We start from the raw sequence: 21,054 nt of genomic DNA, 5'->3' as shown, positions 1-21,054 counted from the left end.
ATGGAAAATAATGTACACACAACAGCCAACCGGTTCCGCACCTAGAGAAAAATTATTAGAGGGAACATTGATCGTCAATACAGTGAAAATGTGGTTAATTTGATTTGCGGTACAGCTGAATTATTCGCCCAGTCTTGGTTAAGGATAGGAAAAGTAATATAAAATCAAACAGCCCCAATGCTGAGTATATCAGTGGTGCGGAAGGTGGGCATGTGATATTACATTGTGAGGGATAGCCTTAAGGGGTTACAAGTAAGATGTATATGGGAGGGATAAAGTTACATCTTTTGGAGAACTACGGTTCACTGTACACCATTGTGCTATTGGAGGTGTACAACATTTTTTATGAATGTGAATGATAGTACTCGGACAGCTATTGACCTAGAACTGTATACACTTGTTCGAATATTTATTGCCCTTGCTCTGTTGGGAAGGGAGACACATGACAACGTATGCCTGTCCCAAAATGATGGTAGATTTGTGGGCTGAGAACATCAAGATGAGCTAAGAATATACTTCAAACTAGGCACAAGTGACCAAATATAAAGAGCGGGTGATGAACAAAACCTCAAGAACATTACTCTTAGGTAAAGGGTTTTAATTCCACTACTAAAAAAGGATAACTGTAGAACAATATTTAATGCCAATAAATACGTGTGCTCTGCACCAGACAAACGAGCACTGTGCACACCTCCATTGAAGGAGCTTTAGCACTGAATGATGAATGTAGTCAGAATAATTAATGTCGTTTTCTGTAATCTTTTGGGGTTTAATCACTGCTATATTTTGTTCTGTATAACTGTTTTCATCTGTATTTTATTAACACTCTTTTACGATGGTTTTAATCTTAGGAGTAAAGATATATATATTACAGGGCCACAGTAGTGGCCGTGTAGTTATGGTTAAGTTGCGGTTTCCATAGGAAGAGCACTTTTTGGGCGTCTTATAACTTTGCTCTCCCTGGACGAATCCTCACCAAACTTTGCAGAAAAAGTATATGATCCACTCTGAATTGTTTTGCAAAGTTTGGTGAGGATTCGTCCAGGGGGGGCAAACTTATAGGGGGGGTCCCAAAACTTATTTTTTTCCCATAGACTGAATGGGGAAAAAGCTTGGAAAAAGCTGGACGGATTTTCACCAAATTTGGACCAGGAGTAGTGGCTTGGTCCCGAAAGTGTGCTTTTGTAGATTTGGTGAAAATCTGTCCAGTAGTTCTTTTTAAAATGACCAAAAAGTAGGTCATAAAAAATTAGTGATATCTGTGTTCGGTCCACGGACACACTTCCCTTGTCGCTTGCGTCATGTCCGCGGACATGCAGCGTGTTCGCTGATTGGATGGCGTAGACCGTAAAGCGCGTCAGATTTTCGGTAGCGCCCGCCATCTTGGATTCGCGGACATCCGCGGACAGCGTGGTAAAACTTGGTTTAAAATTTGTATTTAGTAGAGTCTGTTGGTGTGTAAGAGTGTTTGGGGAGGGTGGGAGAGTATGAGATAGGTTAAATGTCTTATTTTTTTATGTGGTAGACCCTCCTGTTGTGTTTGATTTGTCTGCGGACATTACGGCTGTTCTGAAATGTACGTAAATAAACAAAATGGGGGTGTCCTGAGGACGCTGTCCATATTGTTCTCTGGCAAGTTGAATGTGTTCTAAGAACACTCGCGGTGTCCTGAAATGTTTGTAAATAAAGAAAATGGGGGTGTCCCGAGGACGCTGTCCGTATTGTTCACTGGCAAGTTGAATGTGTTCTAAGAACAATCGCGGTGTCCTGAAATATTCGTAAATAAACAAAATGGGGGTGTCCTGTGGACGCTGTCCGTATTGTTCGCTGGCAAGTTGAAAGTGTTCTAAGAACACTCATTATGTCCGCGGACATTAAAAGTTCCCATAGGCCATAGTTGAAAGGTTTGACTCTATGGGTGTGATATGCTGCAGTGGTTGTGGCCAGAACATTGATTGTTGGGTGCATGGCCATTTGGCCATGCACCCAAGACTCTATGTCCTGGCCACAACTACCGCAGCATATCACACTCATAGTGCCTTATAACTTTGGGATCAAAAACAAATTTATAAGGAACAAAGTTATATTCCACTATAGGGGTGATTTGCCGCGATGGTTGTACTTTTTATAATATACTTACTGTTTGGTTTAGTAACTGGAGTACATGTATTTCTTGTTCATTTCTGTGATAAAAGAAAAGAGCATGTTAGTATTGGTATTTTGTAATGACTTATTACATTGAATAATCAACATATTTTTTTTTACCCTCATATTTCGTACATTACAAGCCAGAATACTGTGCAATTTGCTCATTTTCTGTGTTTGTTGCTAAAATCATTGGGTCTGTGGGAGAAAAAAAATCCATGTTGGTTTAAAAAAAAACCCTTTTTCTGTTATTGTTACGCTCACCTGGTGTCCACGGGGGCGTCGATCTGAACTGGGCTGTTGTTACCTCTTCCAGCGACACACGGAGCGCCGAAATGACGGACTGGACCGGACCACCCAGCTTAGCTTGTTTTGCCCGTATGAATATTCTTCTGTAATGGAGAAAAGGGAATTAGCCACCTGCGGGGACTGGGCGCCAACCCCACCTTCCCCCACTACTGCGATCTCTTCCCACAAATCACTTCCGAACTCTTGCTATGTTCTCACCTGATAGTTTGGAAAGATGAGCTCTCCATCCTGCCTCGAGCACAGGGGCGCGTAGATGACCAGTTACTTCACTGGTGTGGGATGTTGGAGAGTTGCAGAACGGTATTGACTCCGTAAGGAAATAGTTTGAAAAAGAGTTCTAAAACGTCTGGCCTTCACTCTGTACAAATTCCATAGGTTGCCTTAATAGTTCTTGAGAAGAGTTCCACGTGGCAACCAGTAAGATGCAGGTAAGTGTTTATGGATTCTGTTCAGTTCGATAATGAGGACCTGGTCTAACCTGTGACCCTTTCCTTTTGCAGGCGCTGAACCGGTGATTGCGGTCTCAGGCAGTAACCAGGTAAGTCTGTAGCGGAATTCGGTTTCCCCTACTTGCGCTTTTGTGCTGCTTTTGTTTCCCCTTTGGGGCTGGGGTAGGGCGGAGAAGCTGTGGAGGCCGCGCCGACCCGAGATGAGGTAAGTACCCCCTGTGGTATCAGGTAAGTCCTGAGGATTGCCTTTATTGTCTGGGAATGCTCCCTTGCTCATCTTATTGTCTTTATTTCCACATGTGTTGGAGAGCGGCCGCTGGATGCTGAAAAGCGCGATGGAATGCAGAGGATTGCTACAGGTGAGTTCCCGCGCGGCGCTGCAGGATGCGAAGCGGCGCGTGTCTGATGATTTCTTCCTTCTAGGTCTGAGCCAAGAAGATTCAGGATTCAGGTAAGGATTGCAGGTAAAAACTCTAGTTCTAACCTTCCCTCTGCTTTCTTTCAGGTTTTCAGGAGCTCCGGCATCCAGGCGGGCGTGGCGGAAGACTGGAAGCTGCTGCAGGCACGGTGAGCGTTACGCTGCAGGTGCAGAATAACGCGAAGCATGGGTTGCTGTCAGGGTGTGGTTTAAATAGCCTTGGAAGTAGTTCCAGGTAAGTATCCTTCCGCGGCCCCACCCGAGTAAAAAATAGTTCCTAGGAAAAATAGTCCCTCCTAGGCCTCATTTGACTTCTGGTTACTGGTAGCATGGTCTGCCTCAGGTAAGTTAGCAGCATGGTGTGCTTCAGGTAAGTCCTTGACCATGAGCCTGGCGCCCATGGCGCCAGGACTGATTCTGAACTTATGAGCCTGGCGCCATAGGCGCCAGGACTGCACCCAAATAGCCCCTAATTGGGGTTCATGGGCTTGCATTAAATGGCATGATGCCTACTTCCGGGGTAGCTGGGCCAAACCTGGTTTCCCGGGGGCAGGCATTGTGACAGTTATGCTACAGTGTATTTGTTTGTTTGTTTTCAGTGTTCACTTGTTTCTGGCTAATGCTGTATATATTGGCGTGTTGCAGTTTTTTGGAGCAGTAACATATCATTTATTTGTTTGGATATTGTAAAATCTTGGGACAGTTACATACCAATTGGCATACTCTAACTATCTATTATTTGCTGTAATTTAGTGGCATTCATTTATCTGATTAGTTGTTGTAGAATCTTTGGGCATTTAGTTTTGGAATATTCTAACAGTTTATATTTTTTACTACTAGTTTACTTAAGGTTTAAGTACAGTTTAGTTATTAAATTTTGGTTTTAAGAACATTAAATAAGCGTTTGAAAGATTTGCTGGAAATCTCTGCTTTAGAGTAATGGTACTATCATTACATTCAAACGATCCACATTTCTTTTTTATATATGCAGTGTAGTGCCCTGAATTGGTTGTGGCTCCTGCGTGGTAGATTATACCTATTGTTGTGAAGGTTTTCTTACCAAGTGATACTTGACCATGTGTGAATCCAGTCAGCTTGCAGTTATTTTTGGTACCATCTGCATTGTAACGTAGAAGCATTAGTATTACGTATTTACTATGTGTTTGTATTACTAACGTGGAGCGATTATCCAAATTGCAGGTAGTACATAATCTACCATGGTTTGCATTTTGTACAATATGGTGAAATGGAATGGATTCACAATTAGGTATTGATATATATATATGAAGCGTTCACTGGGGATTTGTTCTTGTGTCACATTGTTGCAGAATGTGCATGTATGTTTCCACATGTATGAAATCTGAAAGATTTCATTTATAGGTATGTTTTTATTTTCCAGTACTTGTAGTAAGTACATTATACATTCTTGTGGATCTTCCTGTGAGTTTATAGTGAATTTAACCATTCTAGCACAGTAGTCCAATTGTTGTCTTATTCCATAAACACTATACGTGTTATCAGGATTGTTTGTTGCATTTCTGTGAAGTACTAACATTTGCAAACACAATTGGTCTGTACTGTGTAAGTAAATGTTGTCAACAATTGGTGGCAATTGAAATAGAATATTCATTGCTACATTTGGGTAGCAACTTACTCCAACTATATTTGAGAGTTTAAATGGACCAGGTAGTTCTGTATCTGATTGATTTTTTTTTAGTTTGTCTTCCTTCTTTGATGAAGTACCTGGTTTACTTTCCCTAATGGGGTCTTTTATGTTTGTGGTACTTGATGAAGTTTTAGTTTCTTTTCCTCTCTTTGAAGGATTTGCAGTGACATCCTTTTGCATTTCTGTTTGATTTAGTTTTCTTTTACAACGTTTTACTTTTAGCGGTACAGAATGTGTGTTTAGATGGGGGGTGTATAGTGAGTGAAGTCTATTGTATTCTAAAATGCAAGGAATATCAGCTTTTACTTTACTTGCATCAAAGTTGATTAGAAATAGACCGTCAAGTGTACGTAAGCGTGATAGTGCTACATAGCTCATGCCTTCTTTAAAGACTGTGTTACCAATGTCTATGATTGCTTTGTCTAGGGTAAGACCTTGTGATTTATGAATGGTGACTGCGTATGCAAGAGTTACAGAAAATTGTTCTCTGCGTACATACATATCTTTGAAGAGAAGGAATCGAGCTGTTGAGTATCCTATCCTGTTGACTTCTGAAAGTTTGTCAAAGAGAATATTGACAAACTGAATTGTGTTGTCACGTGCGTATGTTTGAAAGCCAATAACTGTACCCAGTGCTCCATTAACTAGTCCTTGGTCCACGTCAAGGATAATTTAAGCATTACTCTGCAATTTAAGGATAATTTTAATATCTTTTCCAAGCCCGCTGTGTTTGATATTGATTGTTCTAAACTATTTAGTTTTGTTGAGGCTTGGTCACACATGGGTAGTGTCATACCATGTACATCTAGTTTGTCTGTGGCGCTAATTTCCATTATTGGTTGCATTTCTTTACTTAACATTATTTCTTTGAATTTGAAACAGCTTGCAAGAGTTAGCATTAAGGCCATAAAATTTACATTTTTGTGGGCTAATTGTTCCATAACATCTGTAGCACATGCATTATTACCATAAAGTGCATGAATGTGCCGGGTTTTCAATATTACTTCTGCTTCTTTAGAAAGTATACCAACTCTGATACTTTTAAAGATGTTGGCATAAGTGAGATCTGCAGATTGACGCATGTTTTCTGTTAATTCTCTGTATTGGAAATGTTGCCAAAGGTTCACATTTCCAATGCTGCCAACAATTTAACGGCAGAGTTTGTGTCCTAATGTTTTAAAAATAGGCTCATCTTTTACTGGTGTCAATTGAAGAAGATCTCCGAAAACAATAATGTGTTTTCCTGCAAAGAGCTCTTCATAGTTTGTTTTGAGTACTTCTTGTAATCTGAGGTGAATCAAAGCCAACATTAGGTTGAACACCATGCTCACTTCATCTATTAGTAGCATTTTCATTTGTTTCAATACTCTGCGTAGTTCCATTGCAGCTTCTGTAGACAGTTTGTAATAGTCTAATTTGTTTTGGTGTTCTACTGGCAGGAGTAGTAATCGGTGTAAAGTGACACCACCTATGTTGTAGCCAGCTAAACCTGTGGGGGCAGAGACAACAGCTGACAGTTCGTTGTTTGTCACTTGTTGAAGGAACCTACTGATGATTTTGATTAGGAGTGTTTTGCCAGAACCAGCTTCACCACTGACATACAGTCGTATAGGTTTGTAATTTTGGCAGGTGCATTCTTTGTTTTCATGTTGTACACCATGTGCAATTTCTTTTTTTACTTCTTGAAAAATGCTACGTTGCACATTGTTTAGTTTTGATTGTAGTATAGTTAAGTCTTCTTTATCTTCATACTGACACATGGTGTTTTCTACTTCTATCATAGCTAATTCTGCCTCATATTTTTATTAGTGGTTCTCCCAGTGGTTCTTGGCTTCCTGTTACAGAAGATTGACTACTGTCAGGAGTGTCCTTATCTAGTTGGGCCTGAAGTTCTTCTTCGTGTTGCTGTTCATTGTGCAACATTGTTTTGTACTGTGTAAAGTTTACATCAGTTATAGTGCTTTCATTTGCTTTGAAAGCGTCTTCATATGAGTCATAGTTATCTAGTATTTCTTCTTCTTTTCTCCATGGTTTAAAGAGTTGTAGCATATCATGTAATATACTTCTTTATGTTGAGGAGTCTTTAATGACAATCTGATATGATTAATTAAATTTGGTTTGGTGAGTTTTACTAAACTGCCTTTACAGTTTGTCACTCTGTATTTACCTTTTTTTCATCAGGTTTTATATTATTTTTGTATGTGTAGTTTTGGGCTATGTGGTATAGACAGATGGTTTCCAAAGTGGTACTCCTGTTTGGGTAGTATGTGTCCAATAAATTGTTTTTTAAAATGTCTTGACTGTTGGGATCATGTTTGGCTATTGTTTCTATAGTTTTGTATGACTTTAGAACTCTTTTTCTAGATTTAGCTGGACCAAGACTTAGCCATACTATATTTTCAGATTTACCATACAATACAGTACCAGTTAAATGATCAGCTGCTTCATAGGATCCACATTCTCTATGCGAGAGCATTTTTATGCCCAAGCTGTATAATTTCTGAGACACTGTTCTATCTGATGACAGGTCATTCCAGAGGTCTTGCTGCTCTGTCTTTTCTGCTTTGGTTAATTATGCTGTGACATATCATGCAACTGAAGAAGAATTTTCTGCAATGTACTGCACATCTATGTTTGCATTCCATAGGTAGGAAATGATTGCATTGTAATTATTGATATATTTTTCTTCTTCTTTTCTTTTTATGCAATATGTATTTTAGGTGACTTACCTTTGACACTATGTCTAACTGAAGACATGAGGTTGTTCATTTGACCTGTATTTGCAACTGGTCTAGGGAAACAAATCGGCATTTGGTGTAGTATTTCCCTTCGTTTTTGTATTTGCCACGACAATATTTGCCACATTTGTGTCTTTGAAATTGTAAAATGTGTGCATGAAGATCACTATTTGTGGATTCTGATGGAATTTCACAAGTGACATATTTTTCAATAAACTGTAAAACAGTGGCATCACTGTCTTGACCAAATTTAGGAGCATCTTTAATCCATAAAAGCATGTGGATATATGGTGCTCCTCTGGCTTGGTATTCTTTTCTCCAAAGGAAGTGTTGCACTTCTCCAAGGGGAGCAACAGTTTTATTACAAATAAAATGTAGCATAGCAATGAAGCAATGGTGAAAATATCTTGAAACATTAACAGGATCCAGAGAACAAAGTTCTCCAGGTGTTAGTATATCTATGTTTGTTTTGTTTTTGTTTGATATGCACAGGAAATCATGTAAACATTCCCATGCATATTCTGCACAACTTAATGTAACAAACCAAGTGGGTGGGCCAAGGTTTCTGATCATACAACGTACATCTCCATAACGTTGAAACCAGTACTCTTCAGTACCACGCATATTTGCTAATAGATTTGTAATATTTGATTGTAAAATCTCATCTTTTTGTTGAACTTTTTGTAATAATTGTGTAGCTGTCATATTTTGAAAGTGCGATCCTGATTTTAATATGTGTGCAACTCCGTAACATAAAGTTGCTAGTTCACTTTCAAAGAGTAGGTGGAATTTGTCTAAATCTGGGATCTTCAGAATAAATCCGTAATGAGCGGTATTCTGATGCTGATATTTGAATAGGTCTATCATCGTTCCTTCCTCCTTTGCCAGTAGGAAAGAGTAGAGGAAAAGCATTTGCTTCTATACTTTTTTCCCATATGCTGATTGGTGATCCTTTTGTTTGACGCATTTGGTATGTTTCCAGTGCATCTTCTACGGTGTCATTAGAGTGCAATGGATGAATTGTATAATGGTCTAAAGTATTTGATATTGAAGTAGGATCTAGGAGCTCAAATTGAACAGCTTCTTGTGTCTCTTGAATTATTTCAGTTGTATCCTTCAAGTTTTCTTCAATATTAATTTCTTTGTAATATTCATTATTCTCTTTAAGATATTGCAAGGCTTCTCTAACTTTATGTAAATCTACGAGCTGTTGTCAAATTATTTTGTCTTTTGTACATACTCCATTTACTAAGATAATTAAAGATTGCTGCATTGGATGTTGCACTCCTAGACTGTGCACATTTTCTTTTAGATCTAATGATAAATACACTACTTTTCCACAAATACCTTTCACTAATTCAGAGGGAGGTAATTTTGCAGTTTATGGTTGAAGGCGTATTATTGCTTGAAATGGGTGCACTGTTTGAATTATGATGCTCTCATATAAATTAAGTTGTTGAAGGGGTTTTGGTAGTGGATATAATTCCAAATTATTTGTGATAGCACCTGAAGGAGTTTGGTTGTTGTCAAGTTTTGTAGTGCAGTAACTGCAAAGTATTAAGGGGTCAGGTATTTCGTATTTGTTTTCTGCTATAAGGTAGAGAGCTAATTCAAACCATTTAGAATCTTCATTGACTTCTATTTTGTATGATAGGTCTACAGTTTTTGTGTTACTTTTATGAAAAGTTCTCCTACAACATACACACACATGGTTTGGTACTTCAGCGGATGTACTTTTAAATTTTAGTATTTCTTTTTTGTATGTGTGTAGTAAAAGGTTGCCATGTGTAGAATTGTTACTAATTTGGTTTACAGCTATTTCATTCTGTAAGTGGCTTTCACTTCCAAAATAATTTTTCTGGATATAGTCGATTTCTTCAAGTAGGTCTTTTGCTGTACCATGTAGAAGAATGTTATTTAAATTGGCTAGTGCTAAAGCAGGACTTTTAGCATAGTACCGTTTATAAACTAGATTTCTTATAGTTGAATGATGTGTTGATATCCTTTTGATATCATGGAAGGTGCTTTTGCAAGTAGGTCCTGTAATGCAGGCCAATGAATGTCCTTGTAGTCCTGTGTTCTTGCGTACTGGACAGGTATCCATATTTTGCAGTAGTTTAATTTTGATTTTGTCTTTGCTTTTCACATATTGATTGAGGAATTGTCGTAAAGACTTGAAAACATTTTTGGGAATGTTACACATTGATGTGCATGGCCATTTGTACACTAGACGTTCTGATTCAGTTGAATGGAGGGGTAATTCTAAGTTTTCAGGGCATATTTTTGTAAGGAGTACTTCTTGTTGCATTATGGTTTTATTAACTTTTTCATAACCTCGATCACTGCTATGTATGGCAATTGTATTTGTTTGCTTTTGTTTGTAACCTTCTTCATTAAAGTATGGTTCTGTGCTTGTAGTGTGACTCCATTCACCTCCGCAGAAACTTAAGAAGTTCTTTCTGTTGACATTCCGTGTATTGAGAAGTCTTTTTTGTAATTTAGTTATTAGTTTTGTTAGTGGTTTCATTTTGTTTAACACTAAAATAAATAACTTTCTTTTGAGAAGAATTGCACTGTCTGTCAGCGCTTCTAAGATTAATTTCCTACGATAGGTTTTAAGGGTTGAACCTGGTTTCTCTCCTGTTTTTATAAGATTTTGAAAGACTTTGTGACGGAACATTTTGGCTAAAATACTTTTCTTGGTATGCTTACTTTGCACTATATCAAGATTTATAGAAGCAGTTTTATCTGTAGTGATAGCTGATTTTCTGTTAATTGTTTTCTGGTTTGTTTTACATTTTGATAGTGGAGGCAAGTTCTTGTACTTGAAACTTCTTTTGTTTCACTAAATGACTGTTTTAGCTGTTTTGTTTCACCTTTTTTTTTACAAATTCTGCTAGAGATGGATGCTTATCTTGGACACTTTTATTTTCATTTGCTCTACTTCTGCGTTGCTTTCTATGGACTTGATTTTTGGTAGGCATTCTTTAGGGTCTGTTGAAAAAAATAAAGAAGGTATGGGTTGAGGTGTTCTGCAATGTATGTGTGCTGTGTGCATGAGTGTTTGAGTAAGATGATAAAGATGTATGTAATGGTGTGTGATTGTGCATTGGGCAACTACAACTAGTAGGGATGGGTATTCTTGAATTAATGTGTTACTAAACTTTGGTTCAGATTACAGAAAAAAGTAAGCTAGTGGTGTGGAGAAGTACAAATAGTAAATCTGATGCTATACAATTAAAACAGTTGTTTGTTCTATAACATCAAAATTCTAGTGCTGAGTTGGGTAATTTGTGTGTCGAAAAATAGGAATTAGTGGGCCATTCTGGTTGTAAATCGCTGTTTAAGAAATGGGGATTTTTGGACAGAATGGTGCAGAATCTCTATTTTTAGGCACAGAAATAGCATGAATTAATCTTACAGTTTGTTTAAATAATAATAGAAATATTATTGTGGTATTCAACTTACTTTTTTTCTAAAATGAGCAGGTTACTTCTTAGTTGTTCTTTGTGCTTCAAAATCGGCTGCTTCTTTTCAGGAGAATGGTCTTCACTGCAATTGTAAAAGAAATATATTAGTAATTTTGTTTGTATGTACCACTGTTTTTAATTTAGACATTGATTTTTTTAATTGACATCCTCAGCGCCTTCCTCAAAACCATTAAAACTATCTTATTCACATAAGATACGTTGCACCAGTTGAATACAAATCATATGTTATTAATGAATAAACTATATTGCAATGACTAACTGTTGCAAACAAAATATCTTTAGTATGCCTTGTAGAGTTCATCATGTACCACTGAATACCACTATTCCTGTAACTAAGCTTTTGCAAGTAATAGTGCCTCAATGTCATGGGCTGCTTGTCCTATATAAATGTAAGTAATTAAATAAATAAAAAAATTAAAAAAGTGTTTATGTAATTGTTCAAGTATTGTTGTTTGAGATTTTAACATAGAGTGTGCATGCAATTTTGTTTGACTATATGTAGTCTATAAATTTTATTTCAAAAATGTTAGTTCAACATGATTTGAGTGTGTGTGTGTATAAAGAAATTAAATAGTATAAATGTTTGGAAGTGACAGTTGATTTTAGGAGATTGAAAAAAAGACAGTAGATTCATTTTACAGATTATACAAGATAAAATTCAGTTAATCTGTTTATATGAAAGTAGAAAATTTGTTCATGTACTTTACAGAAAATATGCATACCTGTAGTTTGTGTTCATGCATATGGCTATTCATGGAGCTGCAAGTAGAATTCTCGGAGACTTGTACAGTATTTCTTGTAGAAGGTGCTTTCTAATGAAATGACACTTGTACTCAGGGAGATTCCCAGTACATTTGCAGTGCGGATCTATGATGATGCAGTTAGATGTAGAGGTCTTGGATGTGATTGGTGGATGGTCATGTGACTTCTTAGCTACATCCAATCATGGAATGGCACAGAGAGTGAAGTTGAAATGGTAGAAGGGCTGTCCATGTTACGATATGTCCGCGGACATGGCAGTAGTTCTCGGACATCGGGTGTTACATCCAGGGATTTTTGCGTTGGGAAGCCATGCAAATGAGAATGAGCATAGAAAGGGATTGGTCAGGAAAGTTTAGTGGGTGTGTTGTGCCAGGAGAGAGTTTTTCAGATAATCTTTTTAATGAGAGAAGAACAGATAGCTATGGCTGTGTATTTCAGAAAACAGATTGTTTGGATTTTCGGAGACTCGTGGATACATTGGTTGAAGGTGCATGCACAAAGCTGTGGAGTAGCTGTAGATCTTGGATTCCCACATGTGGAAGTACACTGGCATGGAGTATCTGGAATGAAGTGGTTGGACTTGTTACCTCTCTGTGCTACTTTGGAGACAGAGCAACATCCAGACATAATTGTAATTCATTGTGGAGGGAACGGTTTAGGACATGTCTCAGGAATTTCTTTGCAATTTGCAATGAAAGAAGGACTTGGGAAGGTCATGGACATGTTTCCAAATTCTCGAGTAATTTTTTCACGGATTGCGCAAAGACAAATGAGGCTTTGTTCTTCTTCATTTGGTTCACAAATGGAGAAAGCAAGGCGCAATGTCAATAAGGCTGTTTGTGCCTTTCTAAGAGATTTTGGCATGTCCTCTTTTCACAAGGAAAATGTTATGTTTCGTAGTACATACTTTTTTCGCAGAGATGGAGTACATCTAACTTGCTGGCAATCAGATTTTTCTAAGAAACATACAAAATGCATTGCAACCTTTTTTAGAATTACAGCATCCATTTTGAAGTAGGTGTTGAGTATTTTGAATTTTTCAAACACAAACACCACCCAAAGGCTCTTTTCAGAGCCACCACTTCCTCCCAGAGAAAATTGCAATGGTTATGATAGGGCAGCACCCCAAAATTTTAGATGTTCGCGGACTGTCCGCGGACTTCTAAAAAATACAAAGGGCCTTGCTTCATTTATTTTCACTTCTATTTTTTAACTGTGAAAGGCGGCTCTGAAAAGCGCCTTAAAATTTTTATTATTTTGTTGTTTTATATATTTTCTGGTTTTTTATACACGACACACTAGGAGAGGAGGGGAAAGGAGGGTAAAGGGGGGACACCAACCACAGAGATAAGAAAGGGCGAGCTGGGAGAGGAAGATGTAGAGTGGGTTTTATTTGGGTAGTGAGCAGATCTTCTCGTGCTCTGAGACGATAGTGTCAAAAGCACTTCGAAGTCGCTCCCTCCTGCAGAGTACTTCGTCTCAGTACATACACACAACTGTGACCCTCGAAAGGTAAGGGTCATCAGCATTGCGTATGGCCTGTGAGGCAGCTTGAAGAAGACGCTGTCCCACAGGAGTGTTCCTTGTGGTGACAGATCAGAAACAGAGGATGAAGTAGAGGAAATCAAACTGCTACGCTCCTCACAAGGTACAACCTTGCGAACGGCCCCAGTGTGGAATGACTTGAGGTGTCGCTTCATGGTGGTGGTCCCCAAGCTATACGAACCATGCCTCCCGTGACTGAGTACCATTTTGCACTCATTGCAGGTGACTCGGTTTGCACGAGCCTTAGGACCATTCCCATGAATGGTAAATAACCGCCACACCCAAGACACACGCCGAGTGCGGGTAGTAGGGATTTACACTACCTCATTCTCGTCATCCTCTTCTTCCTCCTCTGCATCCTCACTCCTGTTCCCCTCTTCAGGCCCTTGGGGAGGTGGTGGTGGTGGAGGGGGTGGGGGTGGTGCTGAAGCAGGTGCAGCACAAAGTGGCAGTAGTGCAACCATGGATGCCATCTTGATGAAGATATCAATCTGCAAGTAGCAGGAAAAATTGTTGTGCTCTGAAGAATAGCCAGAAACACAATGAGAATAAGCTCTAGGGTGTGGTCTTTTATAGGGGTGCTTGTACGCAGTTTGCGGACATGCGCGCTGTCCGCGGACAGATCGAACACAAAAAAGGTTCAAAAAGTTTCTTTTTAGAAACTCATGATTAGTATGTGGGACTTGTGCCATGGTGCGTTTTTATTGAAAAATATTGTGGATTACTTGAAAATGTACTTTTAAATTGTTCGGGGACAAGAACAGTGTCTGCATTTTAGAACACGCGATCAGCGTGGGCGCGGTTACATGATCGCTTCGTGAGCATGTCCTCGAAGGGAGCGGCTGACCATAGGACACTAAATGCACGGACATTGGTTTGCGCATGTGCGTTGATGTTCTACGAACAATGTCCGGGTCCTGAAGTAATTGAAAGTGCGTCACATGTCAAATGAACAGTTACGTACAGCCGTTTATTCTTAGAACAGTTTCAACTTGGTAGCGAACAGGACGGACAGGTATAATGTTCTTCAGGACACCTCCATTTTTGTTTATTTACGCACTTTTCAGGACACTGCGTGTGTTCTTAGAACAGTTTCAACTTGGTAGCGAACAGTACGGACAGGTATAGTGTTCTCCAGGACACCTCCGTTTTTGTTTATTTACGAACACTTCAGGACACCACTTGTGTTCTTAGAACAGTTTCAACTTGCTAGCGAACAGTACGGACAGGTATAGTGTTCTTCAGGACACCTCCATTTTCGTTTGTTTACGAACATTTCAGGACACCACGTGTGTTCTTAGAACAGTTTCAACTTGGTAGCGAACAGTACGGACAGGTATAGTGTTCTTCAGGACACCTCCATTTTCGTTTATTTACGAACATTTCAGAACACCCGCGCTGTCCGCGGACACCTAAATTGTTTTTTTTTAAAAATGAAATTAATTACAACGCAGTATAACATTTTTACTTTATTGAACATATATTAACAATTTATGACAGAGAAGGTGAGACAAAAATGGAAGCAAAAACAGGAGAATTAGGGGTTTCACCAGGATTTGTATCAGGTGAAGTAGGGATGGAAGTCTCATCAAAACTTTTTGGGTCATGGAGAGGGTTTGGGGATAATTGACTGGGATATGGTGAGGGGGGACAAGTACATGTGGGACAATGGTATGAGGTTTTTGGTTTAAAATGCTCTTCAACAAAAGTTTTCAAATTATTAAAATTGGTCAACAATAAATCCATTTTTTCTTTTATGCTGTCAAGAATGTTATCCATAACAGCTTCTTCAGAGGTATTTTCTATTTTAGTATGCTCTGTACAAAAAAATATATGCTAAATGTATATTAAATAATAATAATTAAATGGTTTATATTGTAAAGTATCTACCATTAGTTTCACTATCTTCTGACATTTCCTCATGTGGGAAATGCTCCTCTAGCCATTCCAGAGTACTAGACATTTCTGTGAGAAAAAAAAGATAACATCATTTTTTTAAATTTAATACAGAAAATGTATACATATATGAGTAAAATGCGGTACACTTACTATTTCAGGTAAGGTATGTTCTGAGTACTCTGTAGGTCTGCTCTTGCTCTTAGTTGTGGAGTGTCTGTGAGGTAATTATGTTGGAAGCCTATTTATCTTCTTTTGGTATATTCCATTTTAGAACATATTGGGCTTCATTACGACCCTGGCGGTACGGAGTAAACGGCGCCGTAAAAGGTGCCGGCGCCGTTCACCCCATACCGCCGCATTATGAGTTCCCCTCGCGGGACACGGTAAGCATGCCTGGCAAAACCAGGCGTGCTTACCGGGTCCCGCGAGGGGAAGAGGAGGCAAACAACGGGCTATCTCGTAATGGCCCATTGTTTGCTCCCTCTCCCATTCCCATTCAGCCCTATGGGAAAGGACCGTGTCCGGGTCCTTGGAGGGAGGAATTACCGGGCCTTCCGAACTCAGAATGGCCCGTAACTCCTCATTCTGTGGACCCTGAATCCCGACGCAATTTCGGCAGCAGCCATGTCGCCAGTAGCGGCCTGGTTACCGCCGAACTCCTAATGAGGGCCATTGTATTTAAATGAATGTTTAATGTGTTACATATGTGGGTTACACTTTTTATGTATTACACACATAATACATATAATGTGTATGTGTGCTGGTTTGTGAATTTGTAAAATGTTCATATGTTATGATGTAACAATCAAACATACCCCCCCAGAGTTTTTAGGTAGTGGTACTGTTGTCCGAACATGTCCGCTGACATTAAAAGAGTTTGCGGACATCAAACTCAATAGAGAAGTTTCAGTGTGTTCAATTTTACATGTAGATAAAATCAGAGTTTTATTATTAAGTTGTGCTACTAAAAACCTATGGAATTCAGTGAAAAAACTTTGTTAAAGGGACGTTATGGTTAAGTTGCGCTACTAAAAACCTATGAAATTCAGTGAAACAACTTTGTTAAAGGGACGTTATGGTTCCAAGTAAAACCGGAAAACCCCTGAAATTCGCCAGTTATGGTAAGCTAAGCAACCATAACTCGCGCCGCCACCGTGCACTGCTAAGACTAACACCCACGACATCAAAGATTGCATCACAAATGTCATTGATGACATCACTGATGACATTCCATGTCTGGCTCCCTCTTTTTTCCCCGAAGCAGGTTGAACTAACATACTGCAAATAACATATAAAGGCTGCACATAGTCAAATGAAATGCACACATACACTGTGTTGAGATATCAAAAGGGAATACTTCCACAAAAGCATAGAAATGAACGTGTACATTAACATCACTGCTGTCAACACACAACATTTCTAACTTCTTCGTTTTACAATTGCACTGAAGACCACTCTCCTGAAAATCAACAGCATCTACACTACAAACAATGTATCCGAAGAAACCTGGTTATTGCATAAAAACAAGTAAGTACAATACTACCTTTATATTCTTACTGTTACTCAAATCACAGTGTGGGTCATACATGTAATTTGCGCACCAAATAAAACATTGATTTCTGAACCACAGAAATCCTCATTTAGTAAACAAGGATTAACAGGCAGAATGGCACACAAATACCCATTATTTTGGAACACAAATAACATACACAAGCCTTAGAATGTTAGTACTACAAAACAAATACCTGTTTTAATATTATACCATTACGTTTACTATTAATGCTTCTCCTCACCACTAGCTCACTTTCTACTGTCATCTGAAGCACAGTGTAGTAACATACAAACAGTAGAATAGCCTTCCCAACTCATTGTAACTGCCCAATGCAGATTCACACACCACCACAAACATCTTCCCCATCAAACTCATACACGCATGCACACAGCACACATACATTGTAAAACAGACCAACCCATACCTTCTTTTTTTTCAACAGACCCCAAAGAATGCCTACCAAAAAGCAAGTCTACATAAAGAAACACAGATATAGAGCAAATGAAAATAAAAGTGTCCAAAGTAAGCATCCATCTCTACCAGAGATTGTACAAAATGTTGAAACAAAACAGCTAATGCAGTCATTTAGCAAAACAAAAGAAGCTTCAACCACAGAAACTTTGCCTCCTCTATCAAAATGTGGCACGAAACAGAAAATGCTTAACAAGAATTGGGCTACCACTACTGGTAACACTGCTCCTATAAATCCTCATATACTAACAAGAAACCATAGTAAAAAACAGTATTTTAGCATAAATGCTCCACCACAGAGTCCTTCCGAATCTAATAAGAAGAGGAGAAAAATCATCCACAACCCTTACAACCTACCGTAGAAAATTAATCCTAGAAGCTCTTGTAGACAGTGTAATCCTTCTCAAAAGGAAGTTATTTATTTTAGTTATAAACAGGATGAAACCACTAACAAAACTAAGTACTAAACTACAAAAGAAACTTCTCAAAAAACAGAATGTCAACAAAAATAACTTCTTAAATATTTGTGGAGGTCAATGGAGTCACACCACGACCACAGAACCATATTTTTCAATGAAGAAGCATACAAACAAAATCAAACAAACACAATTGCCATCCATACCAGCGGACGAGGATATGAAAAAATCAATAATACCATCATGGAACAAGAAACAATGCTTACCAAAGTGCCCCCAGAAAACTCAGAATTAGCTCTCCATTCGACTGAACCAGATTGTCAAGTATACAAATGGCTGTGCACGTCAATGTGTAACATTCCTAACAAATCATTCAAATCTTTACGCCAGTTCCTCAATCAGTATATGAAAAGTAAAGACAAAATTTAAATGAAAGTGCTCCAAAATATGGATACCTGTCCTGTGCGCAAATACACAGGACTATGAGAGCATTCATTGGCCTGCCTTTCAGGACCTATTTGCAAAAGCACCTTCCATGATATCAAAATGATAGCAACCCATCATTCAAATGTAAGAAATCTAGTGTAAAACTGTACTATGCTAAAAGTCCAGCTTTAGAACTAGCCAATTTAAATAACACTCTTCTGCATGGTACACCCAAATACCTACAAGAAGAAATCGACCATATCCAGAGAAAATATTTTGGAAGTGAAAGCCACGTACAAAATGCAATAGTTTTAGAACAGACTAGCAACAATTCTGCACATGGCAACCTTCTATTACACGCATACAAAAAAGAAATACTAAAATTTAAATGTACATCCGCTGAAGTACCAAACCATGTGTGTGTGTGTTGATGCAGAACTTTTTACAAAAGTAACACAAAAACTATAGACGTAACATACAAAATAGAAGACAATGAACATTCGAAATGGTTTGAATTCGCTCTGTGCCTTTTAGCAGAAAACAAATACCAAATAAGTGAACCCCTAATAAGTTGCATTTACTTCACTACAAAACTTGATAACAACCAAACTCCTTCACGTGCTATCACAAATAATTCTGAATTATTCCCACTACCAAAACACTTGCAACAACTCATTTTGTATGAGAGCATCACAATTCAAACAGTACACCCATTTCAAGCAATAATACGCCTTCAACCAAAAACAGCAAAATTACCTCCCTCTGAATTGGTGAAAGGCATTCGTGGCAAAGTAGTTTAATTACCATTAGATCGGACAGAAAATGTGCACACTCTAGGAGTGCAATGTCCAATAGAGCATTCGTTAATTGGCTTAGTAAATGGTGTACCAACAAAAGACAAAAGAAATTGGCAACAACTCGTGGACTTACATAAAGTTAGACAAGCCTGCAATATCTGAAATACAATAATGAATACTACAAAGACATACATATTGAAGAAAGCATAAGGAAACAACTGAAATAATTCACGACTTATCATAAACTGGTCAATTTCAACTTCCGGATCCTGCTGAAGTATCCACTCTTTTAGACCATTATATAATTCATCAATTGCACTCTAATGAGAGCATAGATGATGCACTAGAAACTGAGCAAATGCGACAAACCAAAGGGTCACAAATTGGCATATGGGAAAAAAGTATAGAAGCACATGCTTTTCCACTACTATTTCCTACTGGCAAAGGCGGAAGATACAATGATAGACCCACTCAGATAACAGCATTAGAATACTGCTCATTACGAATGCATTCTGAGATCCCAGTTTTAGACAAAATGTGGAATACATATTCCACCTACTCTTTGAAAGTGAACTAGCAACCCTATGTTATGGAGTCGCGCATATATTGAAATCTGGAACCCACTTTCAAAATATGTCAGCTAGGCAATTAATACAAAAAGTGCAAGAAAAAGATGAGTATTACAATCAAGCATAACAAATCTGTTTGTAAACATGAGTGGCACGAAAGAATACTGGTTCTGACGTCACAGAGATGTACGTTGTATGATCAGAAACTTTGGCCACCCACTTGGTTTGTTACATTAAGTTGTGCAGAATATGCATGGGAAGATTTACATGATTTCCTACGCATATCAAACAACAACAAAACCAACATAGATATACTATCATCTGGAGAACTTTGCTCTCTAGATCCTGTTAATGTTTCAAGGTATTTCCACCATAGTTTCATTGCTATGCTACACTTTATTTGTAATAAAACTTTTCCTCCCCTCGGAGAAGTGCAACACTTCTTTTGGACAAAAGAATACCAAACCAGAGGAGCACTACATATCCACATGCTTTTATGTATTCAAGGTGCACCTAAATTTGGTCAGGACAGTGATGCCACTGTTTTTCAGTTCATCCAAAAATATGTCACGTGTGAAATCCCTTCACAAAGGACACATAGTGACAAATTGTACAATTTCAAAAGACACAAATGTGGCAAATATTGTTGTTGCAAATACAAAAGCAAAGGGAAATACTACACCAAATGCTGCTTTGGTTTCCCTAGGCCAGTTACAGAAACAGGTGAAGTGAACAACTTCATGTCTTCAGTTCGACATAGTGTTAAAGGTAAATCACCTAAGAACATGTATTACATAAAAAGAACAGAAGAATCAAAATATATCAATGATTACAATGCAATCATTGCCCTCTTATGGAATGCAAACATAGATGTGCAGTACATTGCAGACAATTCCACTGCAGTTGCATGATATGTTACAGCCTACTTAACAAAAGCAGAATAAACAGAGTTGTAAGACCTCTGGATGACCTATCATCAGACAAAACACTATCTCAGAAATTGTACAGCCTAGGCATACAAATGCTCTCTCATAGGGAATGCGGCACCTATGAAGCTGCAGATCGTTTAACCGGTACTGCTTTGCATGGAAAATCTGAAAATATAGTATGGCTAAGTCTTGGTCCTGCTAAATCTAGAAAAATAGTTCTCAAATCATATGAGGACATAGAAACAATAGCTAAAAATGATCCCAACATCCAAGACATTTTAAAGAACAATTTACTAGACACATACTATTTGAATAGGAGTACCGCTTTGGAAACCTTGTGTCTATACCACATAGACCAAAACTTTGCATACAAAAATAATGTAAAACCTGATGAAAGCAAAGGTAGATATAGAGTGACAGATTGTGAAGGCAGCTTAATGAAACTTACTAAACTAAGCTTAATTAATCATGT

Source organism: Ambystoma mexicanum, chromosome 2p (genome assembly GCF_040938575.1).
Source record: "Ambystoma mexicanum isolate Mex_15411 chromosome 2p, UKY_AmexF1_1, whole genome shotgun sequence".
Classification (NCBI taxonomy): Eukaryota; Metazoa; Chordata; class Amphibia; order Caudata; family Ambystomatidae; genus Ambystoma; species Ambystoma mexicanum.
This window is presented reverse-complemented; position numbering follows the sequence as displayed.